Source organism: Canis lupus, chromosome 6, assembly GCF_003254725.2.
Source record: "Canis lupus dingo isolate Sandy chromosome 6, ASM325472v2, whole genome shotgun sequence".
In the NCBI taxonomy this organism is placed as follows: domain Eukaryota; kingdom Metazoa; phylum Chordata; class Mammalia; order Carnivora; family Canidae; genus Canis; species Canis lupus.
The window spans coordinates 65,258,317-65,284,453 of NC_064248.1; the positions used below are offsets into that span (position 1 = coordinate 65,258,317).

General features: G+C 38.6%; 1 long non-coding RNA gene across 14 annotated transcripts in view; it reads right to left on the reverse strand.

Moving 5' to 3' along the window:
• Nucleotides 1-26,137, reverse strand: part of LOC112640998 (uncharacterized) — a 297,942-nt gene that overhangs the window by 180,983 nt on the left and 90,822 nt on the right. For 2 of the 14 annotated variants that reach the window (XR_007411563.1, XR_007411564.1), the window contains exon 2: nt 1,353-1,518. The exons of 11 other annotated variants lie outside the window; for them this stretch is intronic. This is a non-coding gene — a long non-coding RNA (uncharacterized LOC112640998). Of the gene's footprint in view, nt 1-1,352; nt 1,519-5,473; nt 5,553-26,137 lie in introns of all 14 variants that reach the window. One more of the 14 variants, XR_007411565.1, reaches the window with a different exon arrangement.

A 26,137-nucleotide genomic window follows, 5' to 3' on the forward strand; every position in this document is an offset into this window, starting at 1 on the left:
GTAACTCCTACCCAACCAAAACTTAAAAATAACTACAGGGTACCTGAGTGGCTTAGTCGGTTGAGTGTCCGGCTCTTGATTTCAGCTCAAGTCATGATCTCAGGGTCCTGAGATGAGCCCCCCATTGGGCTCCATGCTCAGTGGGAAGTCAGCTTCCCGTTTCCCTCTCCCTCTGCCCCTCTCCCCATTCATGCTCTCTTGCTAGCTCGCTCTCTTTCTCTCTCTCTAAAATAAGTAAATATACCTTTTAAAAATATAACTCCAAGTGTATTAGTCAGGGTACTCCAGAAAAATGAAATCAATAGGATGTGCATATGTGTGAATGTGTGCATGTGTATAAAAATATACGTGGAAATTACACACTGGCTCACTTGATTATGAAAGCTGGCAAGCGCCAAGTCTACAGCGTGTGCCAGTAGCCTAGAGACCCAGGAAAGCCAGTGGTGCAGTTCCAGTCCAAAGCTAGGCACAGACCTAGGAGAGCCCATGTTCAGATCCAGTCTCAAGGGCTATCTGCTGAAGAATTTTCTTTTGCTCAGGGTGGCCAGTCCCTTGTTCTATTCAGGCTTTTAACTGGTTGAATGACTGCCGTCCACATTATGGAGGGCAATTGGCTTCCTACAAAGTTCACTGATTCAAATGTTAATCTGATCCAAAAACACCCTCCAAGTTGACACATAAAATTAACTGCCACACCAAGGATACCAAACTTGAGGGCAGGAATGCAGTAGATACAGAATTAGTCGCAGATCCCAGAGATAAAATGTACTAGCTGTCTGACCTTAGGCAAGGCATCCAGTCTCCCTGAAACCCAGTTTCCTCATTAGTGCCTACTTCAGAGAATGGCTGTGAAAGTTAAATGAGAAAATAAGGATAAATGCACTCAAACAGTTCTGAGCTACCAATAGGGCTTTTTAAATATAATTTAAAATTACTATTATTAGAATTACTGAAGGAATCCTGACTCACTACGCATTAAGTAAATAAAGCATATTCGTACTGAGACTGATCAGCTTTACATTTAAATACACTGCCCAGGCCTTGGAGGGAGGAAGGAACATGGGACTAGGAGGGAAAAGTAGTAATATGTTCTTTTTCTAGATAGATGTACTATGAATTCGCACATCCAGAGACGGTATAATAGCTCACCGGGAATACTGAACTCCTCTACACACCATCCTAACAAACTTGAAGGAAGTCAAGAGGAGGGCAAGCCGAATGCCTGTGAGGACAGACGGTTACTGCATGAGAACAATTTCAAAGCCATCAGTCTAGAAAAGTGAAGGCTTCGCTGGGAAACACAACCAAAGTTTACAAAATCAAAGAAACCATAGGGGCACCTGTCTGGGTACCTTAGTCAGTTGAGTGTCCGATTCTTGATTTCAGCTCAGGTCATGATCTTGGGGTCCTAGGACTGAGCCTTGATTTGGGCTCTGCACTCAGTGGGGAGTCTGCTTGACAGTCTCTGCTTCTGCCCCTCTCCCCACATGCGTGCACTTTGTCTCTGTGCCTCTCTCTCTAAAATAAATAAATAAATTTTTAAAAATCAAGAAAACTATAGATAAAGGCAAACAAGTCTACATCTAGAAGCTCTCCAAGGATCATATAAGAACGATTCATTATCTATATCCTTCATATCCAACACGTCAGCAATTCTTGTTGGCCCATGGCCTTTACGGTATTCTCAGAACCCGGCCACTTTTCACCACCTCCACGGTTGACATTCTTGTCTAAGCCTGGTTCTCTCTCACCTGAGTTATTTCAGTAGCCTAATTCATCATTCTACTGCCAATCTTGCCTCCTTACAGAATTTTCTCAACGTCGCAAATGAACTGTTTAAAACAAGTCTTTTCTTAAAACTATCAAATGATTTCCCATCTCAAAGCAAAGCCAAAGTCCTTTAAGTGGCCACCTCGAAGCTGCCTAGTCAGGCCCCCAGGTACCTTCCACTTCCTCTACTGCATGCAGCCTCCTTACTTTTCCTGGAAAATACCAGGCCTGCTTCTTCACCAGGCCCTTGGCACCTCCTCTTCCCTCAACCTGGAACATTCTTCCCCCAGATGCTATATGACTTACTCCTCACTTTCTCTGGGGCTTTACTCAAAGGCCACCTTTTCAATGAGGCCTTATCTGACCACCCAGTTTAGACCCATCATTTCTTTCTCCCCATACCCCAAATGCCAGCTTCTCTGCTTTCCTTGCCCCTTGCCCCATAGCTCACTTATCTCCACTTAATGTTTTTATCATGATGATCTTTCCTTTGAAATATAAGTCCAAGGAGGGAAGAGATTTTTATCTGGTCGCCTCAGTGCCTGGCATAATGAACTCGATACAGAGCAGGTGCTTCATAAATATTTGTTAAATAGATTAATGAATAGTTTCTGGTAATGGTATGGAGCTCTGGAAGAAAAAAATATATACACAAACAACAACAGTGCTCATGAATTCTTGGATGATTAATCCTCAGAGGGTTTTATTTGGCCATCAAGCTTCCTGTCACGCAAAGCCACCATGGCCTCCAGGAAATACTACTTCATGCCATTCCAAGATACAACATACAAAGCTGAACAGGCCGCCTCATTGATTCAGTACAGCAAGTTCTGTGTTCTACTCTGACATCTAATATTACCAGCGTTATTCATACTACTGCTTCTGCCCCATTTTTATCTACATTTTGAAAGGTGGCATTTAAAATGCTAGGTCCTTTTACATCTATTCTCCTCCCTCTCCAAAAAGTAATCATGGGATAAGCACTCGATGGCATGAAAACAAGTACCGTGGTAAATGTTCAAATGGCAAGGGGGAATGCCAGGAGGTTTCAGATTTCCCGCATCACGCCTATTTTTTGCATAGGAAGAAAAGAGTTTCATAATCCAAATCCATTCCTTTTTGAATGCCTGCTGCCTGTGTAAATACTGCTTAGATAAATGACTCCTTGTCCAATGTATTTGTTTCCCCCACAGTTGTTAACAGTTCTCAGAGCAGTTGCTGCTGCCATCAGTACTAGGGGCTCTCGCAACACTTAACCAGAGTCCTCACACCCTACTTTTGTCTCCCATCCAGATGGCCTTCATTACAGAGAGAAATTTTGCCAACAGGTGCCTCTTGTGCCTGGAAATGCCATCTGAAATCCAAGGAAGAGATAATCTTCTGTGTGTGTTAGTGGTGTGTGTGGGTTTAATCGTATGCCTGGTTTGAGAAGCCTATACCCTGTTGACATACTTCTTGACACTCCATAGGTTTGCTTCTTGCTCTTAGAAAAATCTATCCGAGTCACAGGAAATGCAATCTCCTAATCTTAATTTCACTCTTGTAGGGCTAGATGCCACTTGAGGCAATAAAATCCTTCCTGAGTCCACACAAACCAGGTATCCCTACAGTAGAGTTGAAATGGAAAGAACAGGTTACAATAGAAGCTCTTGAATATTCACTAGCTTCTCTAACCAAGTTCATTCCTTCACAGACATCGTCTAATTTGGCAAGCAAAACCTTCCATTTCAAGATTAGTATCTCCCTTCTCTTTCTGGAGTTGGGTTTTCATTAGTGCCATAGGATGGGGTTAGTTGGTCACACCCTGAATCCAACTCCTAATTCTGTAGCTGAAGGACACTGCTTTCACCACGGGCTAAACAACTGTTTTGCTTTGGACAAAAACACACTGACACTCAGCTCATCGATCTTGGGAGAAATTACTGAGATGATAGGGGAATGTGGTCCTGACAAGAAATGATTTTAGGGCTTCAAAGGATGCAAAATTCTTTCTGTGGCACACATTAGCGATAATCAGGGAGCGTTGCTATGGTTCAGTAGAAGTCAGTACTGAACTTCACAGAACTCTTTCAACCTTTCCTCTCTCACTGTGTAAATGTGAAAGTAACAATAAATCTTGTTGACAATTACTTCCACGTCTATTGGCAGGAAGTCAGCAGCAGTTTGAAGAGTATTGTGAGCAATATGTGCAGTGGAGCCAACACCCATTAACTATCTCCCTAGTTTCTCCTGTGACTTATAGAACATGTTATTTTTCCCCAGTGAGCAACGCTTCCAAATGTTGAATTAGTAATATTAGCACCAAATACCACTAATTTGTCAGCTAAGCTGTGTTTTTCCATAGCGCTTGCAGTGGGGTCCGATTACCCCTTTGCAACACAGCTGAGCAAAGACGAAAATCTGAAGACATTTTATTTATATAATTTTGCCAGGCTTTACAAAAACACATTAAAACAGTCACAGAGGTGATTCAGTTACAGCTCAAAATACTCACCCGACTACAAACAGAATTCTGACATTTCAACCTAAGCCTCTGATAAAGGTGGCATTTTGGCAGGACAACGACTATTTTTGAATTTCACAAACTTTTTAATTCTTCACGTCACTTTTGAATGTATAAATATTATGTTCATTCTGGATGGAGAAATAAGTTCTTTCAAATAAGTTCTTTCAAGCTGTCTCAAAGTTTTATGAAGAACTAGGGGCGGATAGCCGAGTGGGTAAAGGAAGGAGGAAGGTTATCTCGAAAACCCCACAAGTGTTTCCATCTGACACCCCTGCCCAGCACAGGAGGCCAAGGCAGGATGCATGTTCCCAGCTGCGGTGTCAGCTGCTCCGTGGAAGGGGTGGAATGTGCACTAGCCTGCTCATTTCTAAGAGCACAGATGCTGCCAAAGTTTCAAATTCTAAAGAGTTTTCAGCGCCAATTTGGAGTCTGCATGGGTCATCAGAAACTGTTACTCTGAACTTCGTTTAATCAAAATACCCCACCTTAGTTAGGTAATAGCTCTCCCCTGTTTATCTCTGAAAGCTGAAAGGCATACAATTCCCTAACACCCTCACACACATCAGCCAAGGGAGTAAGCCCAGGGGGACAGACTGAGGGGCTAGAGGAGGACCCAGCAATGCAGACTGTCCAGGGACTCGATGAGTCCTCAAAACACCTACAGTGTCTTTCTCACATGATTTTCCAAGGACAACACAATGTGTGGGAAAGATTCATTACCTTAGAGTAATGAGTTTGAAGTTTTTTTATTTAAGCCTTTTGTCTCCCTATACTATTGAAAAACACCTAAAATTAAGATGATTGTATAACTTATTGTCCAAATTGGAACACTTTCAAGAGTGCTAACAGGTGCTATTCTGTATCCCAAGAGGATGGGTGTAAACCAAAGCCACCAGGGAAAACTGGAATTTGTGGTCCCCCTACACACCCAAATAAATGCTTAGGTCTTTGGGGAGGGGAAATATACTTCTTGGATGGTTGGGGATGGGAGGGAAGCTGAATTTTCTGCTCTTTGGGAGAGGACTGAGAAAAGGAAGTAGAGTGATCCAAATTTCTCCACACCCACAAGCACTCCTTCTCATCCAGAGTTTAGCACATTATTGGGCTCGTAGTCGTATCCAATACATATCTGTTCAGTCCCAAGGTTTGCAGATATTAAAATTTACCCATCTGGTGTATACAATCTCATGAGGGTACCTGCTGCTTTGGACTCCCCAAATCCATTTTCTGGTCATGGAGCACAGCTACTCTGCAGCTTTGGGAACAGATTTGAAATCTGCAGATTTGAGAAATAGGAAGAGAAAAATGCTACGAATACAGGCTTTGGGTCAATATCACACATCCTTACTCTCTACATGATTTTGGCAAGTGACTTAACCTCTGTGAGTTTTCAGTTTACACTTCTGTAAAGCAGTAATAGTACAGCAACCTTTCAGGGTTCTTAGAAAAATTAAATAACTATGTGCACTTAATTGTTTAGCACAGGAGCGAGTACTTGGAACTCAGTCAGTAAACAACAGTGGTTGCTAATAATAATGTCATTCGCATTGTAAGTGTCGAGATGAGTGGCCTGAAGTCTATGCCGTTGCCCTGGATTTCTGCTAGCAGTCTCGGTGTTTCAGTCATACTGTGGTTCACTGTACACAAACTGCAGCTTCAACGTGCAAGACAGTAGTTTCCAAAACAAAGGGCTGCCTTGGTAGAGACCTATTTGCTCTTTTGCTTACTCTTTTACTGTTAAATACAGGTTAACTGATCAACCATAAGGACTAGTCAGTTTCTTAAAACTTACTTAATAGATTCAAGCCTTGGCAGCAGCCTTCCCCAACTTTTCAAAGTTCCGACATGCATGTAGATATTTGCACGGTCCCCTACTAGCATTTTCCTTTGTACAGTATTTCTTTGTCTAATTCCTTAGGAAGTAGCCCCAGAGAGTTTCGGATGATCCATCAGGCTGCGTGTGGAGGGGGTGGGGAAAGGCCCTGTAGGGGTTCTCCATTCAGAAGGGGGAGGGGAGTGAGCAACTATGAAAAATCTAATACAATTTTGCATGGTATGAGGTTTCCACTGGCTGCTCAGTTCTTTCCCAGATGCTGGAAAGCCAGAGAACCAATAGATCTTCTTTCAGCTGACAGTTCTTCGCACCTTGTAATGCCCTCAGCAAAACTGTTTATAAGTGGTGACAACATCTACAGACAGTTTATTCGTTGTTCTCGCAATTTCCCTTGGAAAAAAAAAAAGGTGGTATGTCCGAACATAAATTTGAAATAGTAGTTCTTTCTTACTTGAGTCAAGTCCCGAGTGATGAAAATTCAAAACAGCAAGGGAAAGTGCATTAATATTAAGGCCCTGGGACAACTGTCCCCAGACCTGAGGGTGGCTTACTTTTTGCATGAAGGCAAACAATGTAGCCCTCTTTTTTGTCACATTTCATCAGCGAAATGCATATAATAACATCAATTCATTTGACTTTTATTAATTAATCTTTTTAAAGAGGTAAAGATAAATGTTTTCGAAACAAATACATCAAAAAGAACAGCAGCAGGATATTCCTTTCCCAGTCGGCTGCAAACTAAACCTTTAGTTTACTAGCATCTTATAATCCTGGATGATTCTGAAGAAGCAGAGAGTTTTTCAAGGAAAGAATATCATAGGACCCCTACGGGGAGGTCAGATAGATGCCTCTCACACTGACGTCCCAAGTTGAGTTTCTACAGGGAAGCAATTTGTGTCTTGGGGTGTCATGCCTGTTACAGGATAGACATGGGAACAGCTGAGCTCTGACCCAGGCACTTAAGCACCCACAGACCTAAGACTGCACTAGTCTGACAGGGTGGTGAGTTAGAAGGTAGGGCCAGGCCGTAGGTCCTCCTTCAGAGTTGGCCGTCAATTACATATTCAATTGATAACAGTCATCCAACTATCTGAATAATTAAATATGATTTTTCTGTACGTGGATGTTCTACTGTAATCTCTGTTTTCAAAGATAATCCTTCATAAAAAGAAATTCTTTTTTATTTGTGAACAATTTTGGCAATATATCTAGAAACAGGAGAAGTATTATACTGAAATATTAACTGCCTCTTTTATTCACACGACTAGCATATGCATTTTTTTTTTCCAGCCACTAGGCTAGAGCATCCAGATGCAAATTTAAATGAGACATAGGAAGTGTGATCAAGGAAGAAACACTTTAGCTGAAGAGCCAGACATGTAAGAAACAATCCTAACACAGTGTAATAACTACTGCAAAAGACCAGCACAGGGTGCTATGGTAGTATTGAATAAGACATGGCACATTTCATCTGAAAGGAAAATTATGTCCTCGCCTTTAAAGATAAGTCAGAGCTTCTAGAAGCAGGAAAGAGTAACTACAGGCCTGAAAAATTAAATGTGGTAATAATATTATCCAATATTTTTAACCCCCAACTGTGTTTCAAGTAATAAAACTTTACAGATGTCTCAATTGATCCTCAAAATAATCCAATGATGTAGATATATTTATGTTATAGGTAAGGAAGCTAAGGTACAGAGAAGTAAACAACTTGACCAAGATCACACAGATATAAGGTGGTGGAGCACTCAGGAATGCTCAAAAAATCATAACATATTTATGAACTGACCAGGAGTCTGATATAATTTAATACATTATGCATGAGATTAAACAGCAGAGGAAGAAAGTGTCAATCACCTAAGAGAGTGGGGAAGTAAGTATATTAGAAATATGTCATAACATTATAATATGGTATTCTTTTTTTTAAGATTTTATTTATTTATTCATGAGAGACACAGAGAGAGGCAAAGACACAGGCAGAGGGAGAAGCAGGCTCCATGCAGGGAGCCCGACATGGAACTCGATCCTGGGACTCGATCCTGGGTCTCCAGAATCACACCCTGGGCTGAAGGCAGGTGCTAAACCGCTGAGTCACCCAGGGACCCCAATTATGGTATTATTTACCAGTAGCACTAAAATCTCACTTGAAGTTCTTATGAATCTGAAGTGAAACTATTCTATGTGATGCTGCGTTTGCCTCTAATCTCATTTAGCTCCATGGTTCTGGGCATAAAGTAGGCAAAGGTTGTGTAGAATCAAAGTTGTGGTTTTTCTCCAGTGAATACAATAAAACAAGAGCAGAGCAGGGGGTTGAGGAGCCTGGTGTTAGAAAGATCAACTCTGTGCATACTGAAATCATCATAAATGAAGTCATGAAGTTGGAGGTAATACTGGAGAGAGTGGCAGTGAACTAGGAGTGAAAAGCATCGTGCTAAGGGGGGGATCACCCAGAGGGAGCACGGAGGATCAGGAGCACACAATCTACCTGGAAGCCAGTGGGGTAAAGGCATTGGGGAGGTAAGAGAGCTCCCACTTGAGAGGGATGTAAGGAAAACCGTCCTTAGAACAAAACCAGATTTCCATGCAAACGAAACTGTGAAGGGAACATTGAGAGATAAAGTTGGGAGCACAGAATCATTTCCCTAACATTGGATTAGAATCACACTGGAAGCGCCAGGAGTTTGCAGAAAGGATGTGAGATACAGGTGAGCTTGTGGGGAGGAGAGTATGGTGGAAAAGGCATGACCTGCACCCTGGGGGCTCTTGAGGTGCTGACATAATCAGGAAAAAATATAATGGGTTCAAGGCAAACAGTGGTGGAGAAGCTGTGATGGGAAAGGTAGGTTTCTGGGGCCTCCTTCTCTAACCATGAAGACGGAAGGAGAAGGCTGTGGGGGAGAGGGCTCTCTCAGACTCAGGAAAATTTAAATTTACTACAGTATTCCAACCCTGTTTTCACTGAGCTTATAATAAAAGAGGAAATCCATCTGAATTGGAAGGCAGAGCAACCCTTTAAGTTCGCTAAGTCCAGAAGAATAACATGAAAAAGATGCCTGCTACTCAAAGCTGAACGTAGCGGGAGCCAAAATCCCCACATGAAGGGCTCACATCCTGCGGCTGACATCCTGCATCCTCTGCTCTTTATGTTACTTTTAAAGTAGGGACCCCTCCTTATCCTGGATTCTTTGACCACTTCCCTCGCCTTAAAAAAAAAAAAGTCAAGATTGTTACAAAATTATTTATTCCATTTGCGCTCTTTTTTTTTTTTTTCCATTTGCTTTTGTTTTAAATTATCCAAGAGTCAGAGGTTACTCCAACAGTGAGCTAGGAGGACGGAACAGGAAGGATTAATGACGCTTCCTCTAAAGACCAACACATCAGATTCTCATCAGAAAGACAATGGTCTTGGATATTATTAGGCAAGGGGAGAAATGTTAACATGAAGAAAATAAAAAGAAATAATCCAGAAGAAAACAAAAGGTCAAAGAATCGTCCTATCCTTTTTAATGCTTGGGGCCTCTGTTGAGCAGGGAAACATTGAAATAGACATTAGTGTCATCTCTTGCCTCTGCTTGTCCCATTTTGGCTGCTTTATCTCCACCTATAACTTAGAAAGAGCAATTATAAACAAATGGGGCCCAGCATGAGCACCTCGCTGCCAGCCTCTCAGGGTCAACTGTCTCCTCCCCAGTTCCTGCACCAGCAGAGTGATGCATGGCCCCTGGATGTCAGCACGAGGAGGAACCGAGGAGGCAAGCGGCCTGTGATTTAAACTCATGCCTGCCTTTGTCCGCTCCGCCTGGAATTGCATCAGGAAGGGAGCCTGGACAAAGCTTTGCTCCTTTAGAATACAGGAATGGATGCGGGATATATGATGAGCATACAGAGTAATTTAAGGGGAAAAAAGCGATGGAAATCATTTCCCATTATAATCCCCGCGAATTGCCTTACATCTCTAATATAGATCGCCTGGGAAATAATTTAAAAGCATTTAAAAATATCTTCCATTTTCTATTATGAGCCTTTGGATTTCCACAGTTTGAAAGAGGGAAGAGACTGTAGCTTAGAAAACTAATTACAAAACATAAAAATGCTCAAGTCTAATGGAACATATCAGATTGGAGGAAGATTCCAGCAATGGCAGGCAGTATTACAAATGTAGCCCGAATGAAAGAGTCACATCTGAAGCAGAGACAGCAGTCCTACCTAAATGTCTTGTTCTCAACATCTTTGTTTTACATTTTCTTTGTTCCTGTTGGCTTACTAATTAGCTGTGATTTTTTTTTTTAATGCCCCTTACAGTAGGTTAATTTTGTCTAACTCACCAGCAGGGGTTTTTGTAATACATAATTCACAGAGCAATGTCAATGATTAAAATTCTTTCATTAACACAGCACCTTAAAGATAATAAATATGAAGCATTTAGCTTCCAATCTATGGGTGCAGAAACCTAATTCTACATGGAACGAAAATGCATGCTCACATAACTTGGCACTGGAGAACAAAATGAAATCTGTTTTAGGGTATTGTAAACACAAAGTCAAACAAATCAAAGAGCACTTATTTTGAGAACAATAATGTAACGGGGGGGTTTCATAGAAGGAATTCAAATAATGTACTTGAAGAATAGAAAACATGCAGTCAGAAGTGCTCTTTTCTGGCATCTCTGTGGGTAATGCTATGCCACTGCAAGTGCTCAGCTAAAGAGAGGGTCAAAATGGCTTGGGCTGAAAGTTGTCACTGGTGTGGTGCAAGTTGCTTCGGTCTCCATGTGTCATTACTCTTCACTCTTCCCAAGATTTTTAACAGGTCTGACTCATCAGGATACAAGAAGAGCAATGCAATAATTAGACATGGGGCACCAGATTTCATTTTGAAAAGTTTTAATAACTCTTAGAACATCTGTTCCTCTGAACTCTATCACTTCCTTTCCACCTACACCCAAATGATTCTTATATTTCATTTGCTACGCGCAAGCTCTATTTGCTTCCATGTGTTCATCCTGATACAAAAAGGATAATAATTGCAGATGCCTTGGCAACAGCAGCCAAGAAAACAGAGAATCTGATCACTAAATGTGATTTTGCTTAGAGTCTTTCCCCCTGATGTATTATTTTTTTCTCTTTCTCTTCTCCAAAGATGAATCAGATTCTTTTTTGCTGGTTATGAGGAAAGGTGAAGCGGGGGGGGTGTAGATATGGTTTTTTTCGGTAGTAATAACAAGTAGCACGTCTCCAACTCAAAACATTTTCCTGCATTAAATATATCAATTGAGAGTAACTCTACGCGGAAACAGCTTTAAGTTCAAAGACATGAAAGCAGAATTAAAAAAACCACAAAATTGTCACCCAGTCCAAAGGTTATGGCTCAAATTTAACAGGTGGCCCTGACATAATGCATTTTCTACTCTCAGCTATGGTTCTAATAGGTTTGTCTCTGGAACCAAAGTGCAGCATCAGACTAAGCCCTCAAATGGCATTTTGCGCTAGAGACATGGAACCAGGTGAGAGAAGATGGTTCTCCAACATGTCATCCATTCAAGTAAACGGCCTGTCCACTTCAAGAGGGAGGTCAGCACCAGGCCATGCAGAGGGAATGTTCATGGCTTGTCCCTGCTCTGTAATTTGCCTGTGGCGAATTTCCTAATTTCTATTTTTAGTGTTTGGTTGCTCCCATCGCTCTCATAAGCACAAATAATTGCTCCCATTTTTTAAAAGAAAGAAAGCAGCAAATAGCCCTTTAGTAAGGAGAGCCACTAATTTTAGCTACTAAAATTAATATTGAATACCACTAAGAGAAATTTGCTACTGATGAACACATTAACAGGAAAGTTATAACAAATGGTTCTATTTAAAAAATGATGGTGAGGCAAAGTTAGTTCTTTTAGCCCAGGCAGAGTTTTAAAACTAGAAGTGTTTTAATTTCACACATATAAACCAAAAAGAATTGATTTTTTTTTCCTTGTTTCCACTTATGGATTAAAGTCTGGGTAGCTTGCCAAGCTTGGTCAACCGATTACTGTTAACGATAACAGATGAGGTGGGTGCCGAGGGACTGGTGCCCATAACTATTGGGCAATAGATACATATGATTCAAATAAATCAAGAATTTTATATGGATAGATTGAATCATAACTTGAGCATCTGAATTCATAGTTCTTCAATGCCATATAAAAGATGATGGTAAAAGGCTAAGAGTAAAGACTTTATGTCAAATCGATCTCCTTCCTCCTACTGAAAAGATTGAGAATTTTCTTCTTCCTAGAGCAGCCATGGCCATGTCTAACCAGATTGGTCTTTTATTTTTTTCTTTTTAAGATTTTATTTATTCACTCGTGAGAGACACACACACATACAGAGAGAGAGAGAGAGAGAGAGAGGGGCAGGGACACAGGCAGAGGGAGAAGCAGGCTCCATGCAGGGAGCCCGACGTGGGACTTGATTCCGGGTCTCCAGGATCAGGCCTCGGGCTGAAGGCGGTGCTAAACTGCTGAGCCACCTGGGCTGCCCCCCAGATTGGTCTTAATGTCAAAAACTAGGGTGACTATTTGTTAATCAAATACTCACACCTCTGTGTCTGTGCAGTCCACTTCTTTTACCACAGACAACTATATTAACAAGCTTGACCTTGGCTTTGGAAGTTGGGGGTGAGGGAGGAGGCTGTATAGGACTTGCAGGTCATATCCTTTCACCTTCACACCAGCCTTTCATCCTAGATATTTGTTGAGTTGCTACTATGATCAAGGAGCTCATGGTAAGGACTTTGGACTTTGTTTTGAAATGGGAAGGATTTTTTTTTAATTCGAATATAGTTAACAAACAGTGCTATACTAATTTCAGGTATATAATACAGTGATTCAACAATTCTATACATTACTCATCATGATATTTTTTTGGTTTGTCTTCTGTTATTGTTGTTGTTAGTTTGTTTTGTTTCTTAAATTCCACAAGTGACTGAAGTAATATGATATCGAACTTTTCCTGCCTGACTTATTTCACTTAGCATTATACATTTTAGATCCGTTCATCTTGTTGCAAATGGCAAGGTTTCATTCTTTTTTTATGACTAAGTAATATTCCACTGTGTGTATTTATATATGTATACACCGTATCTTCATTATCTGCTCACCAATCAATGGACACTTGGCTGCTTCCATAATTTGGCTATTGTAAATAATGTTGCAAAAAAACATAGGTGCACATATATCTTTTTGAACTAGTGGGAATGGGAATGGTTTTAAATTAAAGAGTGACATGATCTGGCTTTATTTATTTATTTAAGATTTTATTTATTTATTCATGGGAGACACAGAGAGAGAGAGAGACAGAGACACAGGTAGAGGGAGAAGCAGCCTCCACGCAGGAAGCCCGATGTGGGACTCGATCCCAAGTCTCCAAGACCAGGCCCTGGGCCAAAGGCTGCACTAAACCACTGAGCCACCTGGGCTGCCCATGATCTGGCTTTAAAAGAACATTCCAGATGCTGTGTTGATAAGAATCTTTGCTGAGGCAAAAAGAACTAAAGAAGACCAGCTAGAAGACTCATGCAGTAGTCCAGGAGAAAGATGATAATGACGGCATGGGCTGGATGGAAAAGGATATAGATTATGGAAAGTAGTCAGATTTGGATATATTATGAAAGTAGAATCAACAGAATTTGCTGATATAAAGATAGGGCTGAGACAGAGTCAAGTTCAGTTGAACATAAACTATTTTGAGAGGGTGTGTGTATGTGTGTGTGTCTAACTGATCTCCAGCATTTATAATAGAGAATACAAATATAATGGTCCCTCCATAATTGTGTGTTGAAAAACCATGGTGCCTCCATCTCCAAAGTTTTGAACAGAGAAACTAGATGAATGAAGTTACTATTTACTGAAGGTCCCCAAGAACAACTACAAAGTCACGTTGTTTTGTTTGTTAGTGGAAGAATGTAAATCTATAATTCAGTTCTGGACATGTTAAATTTGAAATGCTGACAAGATATTCAACTGGAAAGATCAAGCTGGTATTATATGTCAGGAATGCAGGGAAAAATTAGAATAAATTAGGCTATTTTAGAAATTAGATGGTATTTAAAGCTACAAGGAAGATGAAATCACATAGGTTGTAAACACCATAGAGAACAGAAGTTTAAAGAATGGACCCTAGGTCACTTGAGTATATATGGGTCAGGAAAATGAAGATAAGCACAGAATGAGCAGCCAATGAAATGGAAGGGGAACCAAAAGTGAGTGGTATCTTTGATTCAAAGAAAAAAATGTATTCTGGAAACAGTGGTTACATAGGAGCACCCTGTTGGCAGGCTCCCCGATGAGCAGAAAGCCCAGTGAGGGGCTGGATCCCAGGATCCTGGAATAATGACCTGAGCCAAAGGCAGATGTTTAACCAACTGAGGCACCCAGACTACCCCACGGGAGATTAATTTAGACCCCTGAGAATGTATTTAAATAAATTTATATACATCTAGAAAATTTTGATGCATAAATCATTAGAAATATATGAAGATTTAGGCAATGTACCTATCAGAATACTATTATTTAGAATAACAAAATGAATAACTGAATATTATTTGGAATAACAAAATGAATAACTGATGGTCAAACTATAATAGTTAAGTAAATATTAGCTTACCCATGCATTAAGCTTATCCGTGTAATAAGATTACATTAATGTAATAAGATTACATTAATCCATGTAATGGATTAATATGCAGCCATTAAAAATGTTTAGTGGGAGGGATATCTGGATGGCTCAGCGGTTGAGCGCCTGCCTTCAGCCCAGGGCGTGATCCTGGAGACCCGAGATCAAGTCCCACATCAGGCTCCCTGCATGGAGCCTGCTTCTCCCTCTCCCTATGTCTCTGCCTGTCTCTCTCTGTATCTCTCATGAATAAATAAATAAAATTTTTTAAATAAATAAATAAATAAATAAATAAATAAATAAATAAATAAATATTTAGCGGGAAAAAATATTTAGTGAAAAATGACATATTAAGTATCTAATAGCATGAGTTGATATTATATAATCTATCAAATGATATAATATGTGAATAAAAAGCAGGAATTAGAATTCTATGTAAAATAACTTGAATTATTTAAAATATGTACCTGAGTTCGATGAATATGTGCATAGATGCATGTGTCTGTGTGTTTGTTTGTTTGTTTATGGGAGGAAGAGATTGAGGCAACATGCCAAAATGTTAACAGATTACCTCTATATGATTACTCTCTTCCCTTTAGTATTCTCTCTTCTTCATACTATATTGTGTATCTCCATTTTCCTCAAATCTGAATATTTTGCTTTTAAAACGTAAATGACATACCCTTTAAATTTTAATAAACAGTAGTTATTATATATACATATATGGCATATATATATAAAAAATTCAGTAATTTTTAGAATGTATTTAATTGTCTGATATAAGCCAGAGACATCTATAAATGAAATCAACTGTAGTCAGAACTACGTCACCCATCAAGTCTGTTTTTGTATCAACTATCAAAGGATGATGAGGTAGGATATTTATTAGGGGCCATGTCCACATTCCTTGCTGTGCATTCTTAATCACTATCTTTACTTTTAGGGCCTACACCAATATATTGAATTCCAAAATGTTCATCCATTTTCACTCTTCCAAGTGGACAAATCAGATTCACTTCATTGTTAATAAAAGTGATTTTGCAAAAAATAAATCATGAAACTGCCTAGAAAAAGAAATAACTAAAAATAATCCATTCAGAAACTGAAGACAAATTTTCTGGCAAAATATCTTACATAATTGATCCAGTGATACTAACAAATAATGCTGTATTATCAGCTGATTCCAGATTCAAATTAAAGAGAGACCTTATAACTTTAGTTTCACAGTGAAACCTGGTGCCCTAAATTCTCCAAATTTATAACTATTCTAAAAGAACTCACAGAGTATTTTCCTTGTAACAAAGGCTACTACTATAAAATATTAATGGAATCAATTTTAAGCAAATGCATAGCTAGTTTTTTTTCTTTTAGTTTTGTGACTTAATTAGTCTAAAAATGAGGCTGAAAAACAGTAAGAATATTGTTGTTCCCAGATTATTTTATTACACTTAGAACTATATTTTAAGTGTTCTGTTAGATGCTTTTATTTTAAACTTCAGCTACATTTGAATAGAAGAAAGATATAATTAATTAGAATAAATGAATGAGTAGATAGATTAATGCATTTTAAAAACCACTATTATTTTCTACTGAATTCAGATTCAATAGCGTGTATTAATCATTTAGCCTCTGTGTTAGATTTCACATGTACATAATTTTCTAAATAAAAGTAATACCTATTTTCTTACATTCTCAATAACACAAAACCTCTCTGTATAAATGACCAAATGAAAACCAAGTATTTTACCTAAGCTTTTTATCTTGATCTATTTAGAAGAGTTTATTCTAATGTAAATAAAAATGCTTGTGGTTATTGAAAAGTATAATATAAAAATAACTGTATAAACCAGAAATAAACCAGATGTCCTTAACATGTCATCAACTCTATGAATTCACCTGCTTTTCTTGAGACATATGCAGAAATATAATCCATTAAATAATTATTTCACTATTATTTTTTGACTCAACAATTTAGAGAACCATAACAGTAATCATTTGTACTATTATTTAAAATATAAGCCAAAGACTAATTATTTCTAAATATATTTTTGCCATTACAAAATTAAATTCTTGCTATTTTTGATCAGGAAACATCCAAGAATGACAGAAAATATTAAGAAATGAAGTCACACATATATCATCCCCCAAATATAACAGTTCTAACATGCAGGTATATTACTTTCTGTTTTATTAATGCATATACTATTTTCAAATTTTAGAACTGGACTCCCCTAGTGATGAAATTAGGCTTTTTTTGTTCCCCCAGTGAAACACTGTAAATAATTCCAGAACTTTAAGTATCCAGATAGGAGGTATTTTTAATGGCAGCTTAGTATTACATCAAATGGATTGCCATAATCTGTTTAAGCCATCCCATGTTGAACATGTGGATCATTTCTAATTTTCTCCATTATGAGCAAAACTACAAATAACATTCTTTTAGATAAATATTTGTACAATATCATGATTATATCCTTTGGCTACATTTTCAGACTTGGTTTATTATTGAGCTTCACAATACTTCTGAAACTATAAAAATGCATAGAAACTTGAAGTAATCTGTTCTTTCTCTCAAAAATAGATTCTTCTTATTCCTCACTTTTTTTTTTTTTTTTTTTTTTTTTTTTTGTAAAGGGACCTAACATTGTGCAGGTGCTAATCCTAGGTGATTTTATAATCCTCACAATAATCCTGTTTGATAGATCTTATCATCTCCATCTTCTAGAAAAGGCAAGTGAGACTTCAAAAGGTTAAGTAACTTTGCCTAAAGTCACATTGTTGGTAACAAACAAAACTAGAATTTAAACTTCAGTCTGAATCCAAAGACCTCTTAATTTGAGCAGGTCACAAGCTTCTGTGGGTGGGGAATGGCTTGTCCTGTATTACACTTCAGTTCCTTTACAGAATACCAAAAACCTAATCTAAGAGACAGCAGAAGGTGAAAACCAGATCATAAAATAGATGGTTTTCAAAACAACTACTTGGAGGAGTGGGATTTTGTTGTTTGTTCATAATCAGATTGCCATGTCATTGGCTTGTTTTGTGATTTCTTTCTTTTCTTTGAAGTGCTTATGGTGGTTTCCTCTTTTTTTTTTTTTTTTTTTTTTTTTTAAACTATGCCCCTCTGGGGCCTTTAAAAGGAGCCTACTAGTCCAAACAGTTCAGAGCTTTCACTGTCCGTACTGTCTGGCCAGACCGAATGTCTCAACATCACACTCAAGACAACCCTGGCATTATGATTAGCCACACTTCCTTTTGAGCACAATCCTTCTGGAATTTAAATCTTCCCCACCTGACGGTGCATGATTCCAATAGTGTGGAACAAAGCTCTTACACATCACAACAAAGGTAAAATCTGACAAGAGAAAATTAATGGTTCTCACTCTCTGATTCCTTCCGATAGGTTTTCCTATAGCCATGACATCAGACAGGGAGAGCTAAAGATCCTATGATCACTCCTATATCATCCTAAGCAAAAAGGTTCTTCCTTTCCAAACCAGTGAGAATTCAATTTAATTTTAAATTAAAAATAAAAAGATAAGTACTCTATAGTTATTTTCCATCTGTTACAATTAATCAATCATAATTCTGTTTGTCAAATACAAGTTTTTATACAATCAAGCTGAAAAGTATGTTATCAAATTCTGAGAAGCATTTAACTAAAATTAAATTTTCTTTTGCACATTCCACCTCTCATCTCTAAGGCTCTTCTTATTTGCATGGTTTTTTGCTTCTTTTGTTTAACAAATATATTTTTTTCAGGACCTTTATTCAAATTGTCCATTTTTCCTAGGTCCTAAATCTTCTCACCACACATACCTGAAACCCTCTTTCTTTCTAAATTTGTCTTTCCTTCTACAAAAACTTTACTGAGCATCTACTATAGCCCAGGTGCCACTTTAGCCCCTCAAAACATTATTGCCCTAGAAAATTCTCTGAGTAACTGGAATTTATGAGATCTTTCTCCCTTAATAGCAATTCTGATAGGCACAATTCATGTCTCAAATTTCACTTTGCAAGCAATGTGTAAACAATTGTATATTACACAGGTAGTTGGTTCAATTTATTTTTTGAGTTGGTGCTGACACTTGTCTGTATATCTTCTAATCAGCTGATGCACATGCCACTCACATTAAGCTTTTAGAGGCTTAGGGATCTGTTTATATTTAACTTAGATGTGCATAAACCAGCAAGCGTTACTATCAGTCCAGATGGATATTGAGTTATTTCAATAATTATAATATTCCTTAAGTTCTTAATATATAAATGATTGTATTTTAGTGCACCACCAGCCAAATATTCTCCTGAACACCAGTCATACTATTCAAGCATCGTCTAGGGACCAAAATTATACTCAAAGTAGCTACCTTTTTCTGACATGGACAGTAGATTTATTCATATGTTTAACCACATAGCTTTCACACTGGTCTTCAGCCAGGCTATGACAAAGTGAGGAGATCCTTGCCAGTTCCTTTCTGGCAGATTCAAGTGATTTGAAGGAATCTTTGGCCTAAGAGGTTGATCAATAATGCCAAAATCACCTAGAGAATTGAGAACATATGGACAACTTCCTGGGCTTCCAAACATTGATTAACTGTATTTGTTGACTGAATACATTTAATTATTACAAGCATATTTTAAAATTGTCCCAATGTGATAATTTTCTTTATTGGCATGTAAAACTTTGGCACATACAGTTTTCTTTATTGGCACATACAGTCGTTAAGCGTACCATACTCGACACTGGGTGATAAGATTTCTAAGTTCCCAGGGAGGGTCTCTAAAGAATAAACTATTTTACTAAAATGCAAGGCAATATGATTCACCATCGGCAGAGATATGAGATATCTGTGCTTTTCGCTGATGAGTTCCCTCTTTTTTGGGTAGGGAGAAGGGACCTGGAGGTCCTCAGGGGTCAAAAGCAGATAATCCAAATAGGAAAATCATCATATACAGTATGGCCAAAAAAACAATAGGACAATTCGGTCTTTAATCAAGTGGTCATTCATCATATACATATATATATGGATAAGATATACATAAGGACTTATAAAAATCTGAAAGAAACCATTACTTTAGGTTTAAAAAGATGATGGTGATTTATCTTCTGACCAAGTGATGGTTCTTACGGGTTCCATTTGGAGTATATTTTTCTTATCAACTCTCTGTGGGTGAGGAATTGTATTAGCCATAATACATATAGCAACACTGATAGAGGAACCATCCTTCAACAGCAGTTCCATCTCTCAATCTAGTGGCCCAGTCCCACCTGGGTGTTCGCCTGGTGGCTGCTAAATAGTTGCTATAACCCCTGTGCGGCAGGGTTCCTGATACGATTGGCCAAGGTTTTGAGTGATGACACTGAGGACCTCATAGTGAAGTGGTCCTTTACAGTGAGAACATCAAAGTCAAGCACACTCCTGAGCCCTGTAGTTCCTCTGAGATAAAAATGCTGTTTCTACTTCAGACTGTCAAAAGATGATCATGGATAGGGAAAAAGGCCTAAAGAAATTAACTGGTAATTGTAACATGGATTATTTGTTTCTTCCCTCGTAGGCAATCACTAGGATAAACAGACACAAGACTGAAATGAAATGTCATCGAAAGAGTTGTATCTTTTTTCAAACATACTTTATCTCTGCTGTTAAAACTGCATACTTGTTTTAAGCAAGCATTTTAAACTTCCTTTTAACTTTTATGGATTTGTTTCAAAGTCATTCATCACCAAAAGTTATATATATTAAAAACCTCACAAATAAAGTTGACAAGGAGAAGACAAATTGGGAAAAAAATCTGTAAACAACATGCTAATAGTCATAATACCATAGACAGTTTACATTTATGAGTGCTTTCTGGGCAATAGGCACTGTTCTTAGTGGTTTACAGGTACTATTTCATAACAAATCCAAGCAGTAGTTCAATTTCAATGATCACTGAAGGGAAAAGTGGATAAGCAACTTGCCAGTAGTCACAGTTAACAAGTGTTGCTGTAACGAACACGAGAATAGTGCATAAACAGTGCCGGTACATGAACTCAGGAAGTTTGAATCCAGAGTCTGCTGTCTTGTCCTCTCCATACCCTAAAATCAGTGTTACAAATCAATCAGAGTAAAAAATGAACTTCTCTTCAGGGATTAAAAAGAGGCCAAGCCTATGAACTAATGATTTTAGAAGGAATACAAATAGCAGCCAGCTCACCCCACCCCACCCCACCCCAAAAATCTCATCAGTAATGGCAATATGCAAATTCCCATCATATGCACATTTCTATACTGCAAATGGATTGCCGGTTTGCCCAGACATGGGTCTGCCCAGAACCTTTGGGTGATTGGCTTTAATAGCAAGCATCCCTGTCCACTTTCCTTAGTATGCCACACAGATATAATATCCTACATGTTCTATGACTTGAAAAAGTTGGACAGTTCTGATAAATGTCTTTGATTTTCAACCAATGAAATAATTGTCTACAGGGTACTTAGCAGAGTGCTGGGCACATCATAACCACTCAAAACTAACATCATCTGCTCTATGCTGAATGATATATATGTCACCTAGTAGTCCATTAGCAGTTGTGAGAAGCATTTTATCCCCATTTTCCCTCCTGCCAAATATAGCTGGCATATGGTAACCCACTACTCACTAGAGGATGTTTAATCAAATTGGTGCAAGGTAAGCCTTATTAAATATGTGGAACAAGTAGTCTAACCGCGGATCTATCCCAGCAGAACTCTGAGTTGGATGGGCACTTGCTCCTTTTACTGACTTCTAGGTCACGGTGAAGGTAAAACCCTCTCATCTCATCCTCTACAAAGTAAAAATGTGTATCATGCAACAAAAGTACAGAAGCTAATTACTGTATCTTGTAGTTCGGAATGCACCCAGACGCACATCCCATGGTAAAAGCCTTACAAGTGTTACACAGTATGCCATTTTAAGAATAGACACATTTGTATGATCTACTGGATAGCCTGCTTTGAGACTTGATCCTTGATCATCCCCCTGCTCCCTCCCTGGAAGGAAGAAGGGAAATGATGGACAGTAACAAGGGGAAAGAAAAAGAGACATTAAGTCATATCCAAAAGAAACAAATATAAAATGATTTGACAGTAACAATTTGTGAGTCAACAGGGAAGCTTTGTACAGTGAAGTGCAGTGAATCAAAATGATCAAATGATTTTATTAGTTTCGTTTTATTAGTCAGATCTATTACTTTTTTTTTTATGATCAGCGAAAAACAAAATAATTATAATCAGTTTATCAAGGCAGACCCTGGTGGAGAGTATAGCCGATTCCCTGATTCCACTCTAGCCAAGCTCCAACCACTGCCCCTGGACTAAGAATACTTAGCCTCCTAATTCATTCACTCCACACAGGGAGGGCACTGGATGCAGCAAACAAAGGTTTCTCCACAAAACGACTTCACAACATCAAAAGAAAAATAAAGTGTGAGCTATTGTATTTAAAAAGCATTGGAGATGGACACTGTTCAAAGCTGAGGAGGAAAAAAAAATCATAATTTATCTTCAAGCCCCAGACTGTAAATATACTGCCAGCACTCGCAGCAGAAGCCTTTCTCACACCACTGCCCTCTTTCCCAAGCCCATGAACCTCACCTGGAGTAATCACATTCTCAGTGGGAGAGAGGGGATTCAGTTACCGTGATAGCTAATTCTTGGACCTCCCCGAAGCAAAGACGAGCAGTCATTATAAGCCATTCCAAATTATAGATGGGCACTCTGTGATGTAGACTGTTGTAGACAGGGCTGAGACAATTACCAAATGAAAGAAATATTATTATTTTAAGAAATCTAACATTTTAATACAATGTGAAAAATGATGAGGGAATAATAAATGGAGTACATAAAAGAGCTAATAATAAAAAAGAGCTTGGTGAGAAATCCCGCTGTAATATTTGCATTTACCCTGAAACTAATGCCATGCCATTTCTGAATGCAAATAATTCACGAGAGGAAGCAAAATGAGGATGTTAATAATCATTTTTCCCTTAATGAGAAGCTGTTCTTTGACTGAAAGGTGCTTTAAGATGGACTACGTGAGGCTTAACAAAAGAGTTCCTTTTTTGGGGGAATGCATAAATGAAGGCAGTCGAGTTTCATTCTGGGATTTAAAGGCAGCAGCATTAACATTATCATCACAAACATTATTTCTACATTTTTAAATAATAAAAATTCACCTTGTCAATTTAAAAATTCCCCCTTGTACTGATTTTAGCTCAAAGTGATATTTCTCATAGGGTTTCCAGGTATTAAAAGCATCTTCCAGTATTACTTTTCACCATGTCAAACCTCTGCTACTTTTAATAATAATAACTGATGTTAACTGATTGCTTAGTATTGGCCAGGTCCTGTCCGGTGAGTTTGACAAGGGTCGCCCTCATCTTAGAGCTAATGAAACTCCCAGAGACAGGGGTGAAACTTATCCAAGGACACCAACGAGTAAGCAGAATTTATTTAAACTCAGGAGACCCAACTGCCCTTTCCACCTTGGTGGCCACCATCCCTTTTGATATTATGAACAGAACCAAGTGGCCTCAGTAACAAGCCAGGAAGACTGATGTGCAATGACACCTGCACACGATGAAAAGCCTAGCGATGCTCTTCTCTTCAAACTGAGCTTACAGTCTGTCTTCTTTCCCTTCCTTCCTTCAAGTAGGCTGCCAAGTAAGGGGGGGGAAATACCAAAGTTTTAAAAAATCAGCCCCCATTATATACCTGTGTCTCCACATCCACCTCAGTGTGATTTATCCCAAGGTTCAGTGGCCTGTCTACGAGTGTCATTTCAATAGAAGAAATTTATTTTACTGAAATGCTTCCATTCCAACAGCAAACCATTTCAACATGTTTTCCTGCTGACTGCATTGCTACTGAGTCAGTGTGCTACAGTGGTTAATAATATGAGTTTTACCATCTATCAGGACACAATTCTCCATGGGTCTTTCACATTTCTGCATGTCTTTTGAGCAATGGTACTGACTTTGTTCTGAACTACCTTTTCAAGCATGATTAAACAGCAAACATACTTGGAAGACTGAGATAGCATTTCGCTCCCGAGTAAAAGGTAGCCATACTTACTGCCTACTATAAAAGATCAGTTTCCTCGGCTCAGGGGTCCTGTCCTATAACGCAGTTCACCACTGTGCCAGTAATACCTGGCCCTCTTCTCACCAGTCTGTGGGGACTGGAGCTCAAGGAAATGCTGACACTACGAGTACTATTATTAATATGAATAATACAGTCCTTTGTGTCTGATCCAAGAGTATTAAGTCTTCTGCCAGCATCCATGAAACAAGGCTAACTTGTTCAGCTTGTAAGGAAGTTAATACCTGAGATACTTCATAGTTCTTGACAAGACCCATACTAGAATCCTAGTTCTTTTGTTTATGAATTATGTGATGCTAAGAACATAATTCAAAACTCTCTAAGCATCAATATACCCCACTGTCAAGTGGGGCCAGCCTTGAGTTTAATGCTACATGGTGTAATATACACTATCTTATATAGCATATAACACATGCATTACCATAATGCCAGGCACAAAGTATGTGTTCAAAAAACAACCAACTATGGCTCTATTATAATGAAGGAATCATTAGGAAGGAAGAACCCAATTCTAGCCCATATTCTATAAGGCCTCAGAAATCACTCAACTTATCCAAGACTTGATTTTATTCTCTGTAAAATGAGACAGCTAGACAAGTCTGATCCTAAGGTTCCTGATAGCTTTAAATTCTGAAATTTATTTCAGCTTCTCTTCACCTTTCCTTCTCTTGTCTTAAAGTAGTTTCTCTCATCAAATCTGACGAGAAAAAAAAAAAAATCTGACTAGAGGTAACAGATCCAGCACAGAGCCTGACTGGGGAGCTAGAACCAAGCCTCGGCTCCAATCCAAAGGAGAAAAGTCTGGCTGCTGCAGGAGAAGGAGTTGCTTTGCTAAGGCCAGCTGACGATGAATCTAGTATTGGTGTTACTTTATAAGCCAAACGAGTCTTTCTAATTTTAGCCATTTCTGTTCTCTCTAACACACCCAGCTGGCTTTCCTGTTGCAGCTAAAACAAGGGCAGAGACCATGAAGATGTAAAAGAGGTCTTGGATATCAGAAATAATAAGCAGAATCAATAATTGGACCTGTTGCCTAATTTGATATGGCATGTGAGCAAAATGATGAGAAGATCTAGCTTTTATAACCAGCTCCATACACAACAAACTGTGTAACCCAAATTAATTGACTCTGGCTGGGTCTCAGTTCTCTCACTGATACTGTGACGACACTGGATCAGACTATTCCTGAGGTCTCTTCTGACTTTATAATTCTATGATTAACTCCTGTCACTAACACCTTTACCTCCCTGAATAATTTACCTGAAGAAATGACTACATTTATCTTAGCTCAACTGCAGGCAGAGGGATCAAATTAAGTGGCAGGAAGTTTCTTGTACATAGACAGGAATGTGTAAGCAGAGAACTGTAACTGTCATCTTGATCTAGAATCTATGTTAAGCCCAATGTAAAGTCCAGCCAGAGATATGTCAGGTCTGGGTGATAACTGACAAGTCTATATGCATCTGAGTACTCCACTCTTGACATGCCTTTCCATATTGAGTGGCTTTTCCAATAGCAGTGATGCCCTTGCTCATTTCCACTCACAAATACCTACATTCTTGGACCCAAGATGCATACTCATGAAACAATTCACAGGCCTAGGGCAAACATATAAAATGGTATCAGAGAACACAAAGTAGACCAGTCAATGATTAAGCCCTAACAATTATCTTATTAGAAATAATCTCTGACCGACCAATGTCAGGAAAATATACCACTCTGTAATAACCACAATGGGAAAACAAACTAGGTTTTTTTAACACTTACCAAGATAGATACTTTTTAATATCTCTGCCATGCCTAAACTGATTTCTTCTGGGCTATATCATTTTTGTCTTTGTACCTACCCTTGTTATTCACTGTAGAATGCTTTGGAATTTAGCATACTTGGTTTTAAATTCTGACATTGCCATTTGCTAACTGTGTGACTCTGGAAAAGTTACTTAACCTCTCAAAGTTGTAGTTATTTCACCTGTGCAATTAATGTAATGATATCTACCACACAAAGGGGTTGTTAGAATTTATTGAGACAACTTAAAAAGTTGTAAGGTACGTTGTCTGACCTATAATGAGATTTAATATATCGCAGTCTTTACTATAACAGATCATCAATAAATACTTATTGGATAATAGTTACAGTTTCTTGATTGCTTGTGTATCAGGCCCTAAGGTGTTATTTCACACAAAACTATATAAAGTAGGTACCATTACAGGCCTCATTTGAAAGATAAAGACCCAAGAACAGAGAGGTGAAGTGAAATGCTTC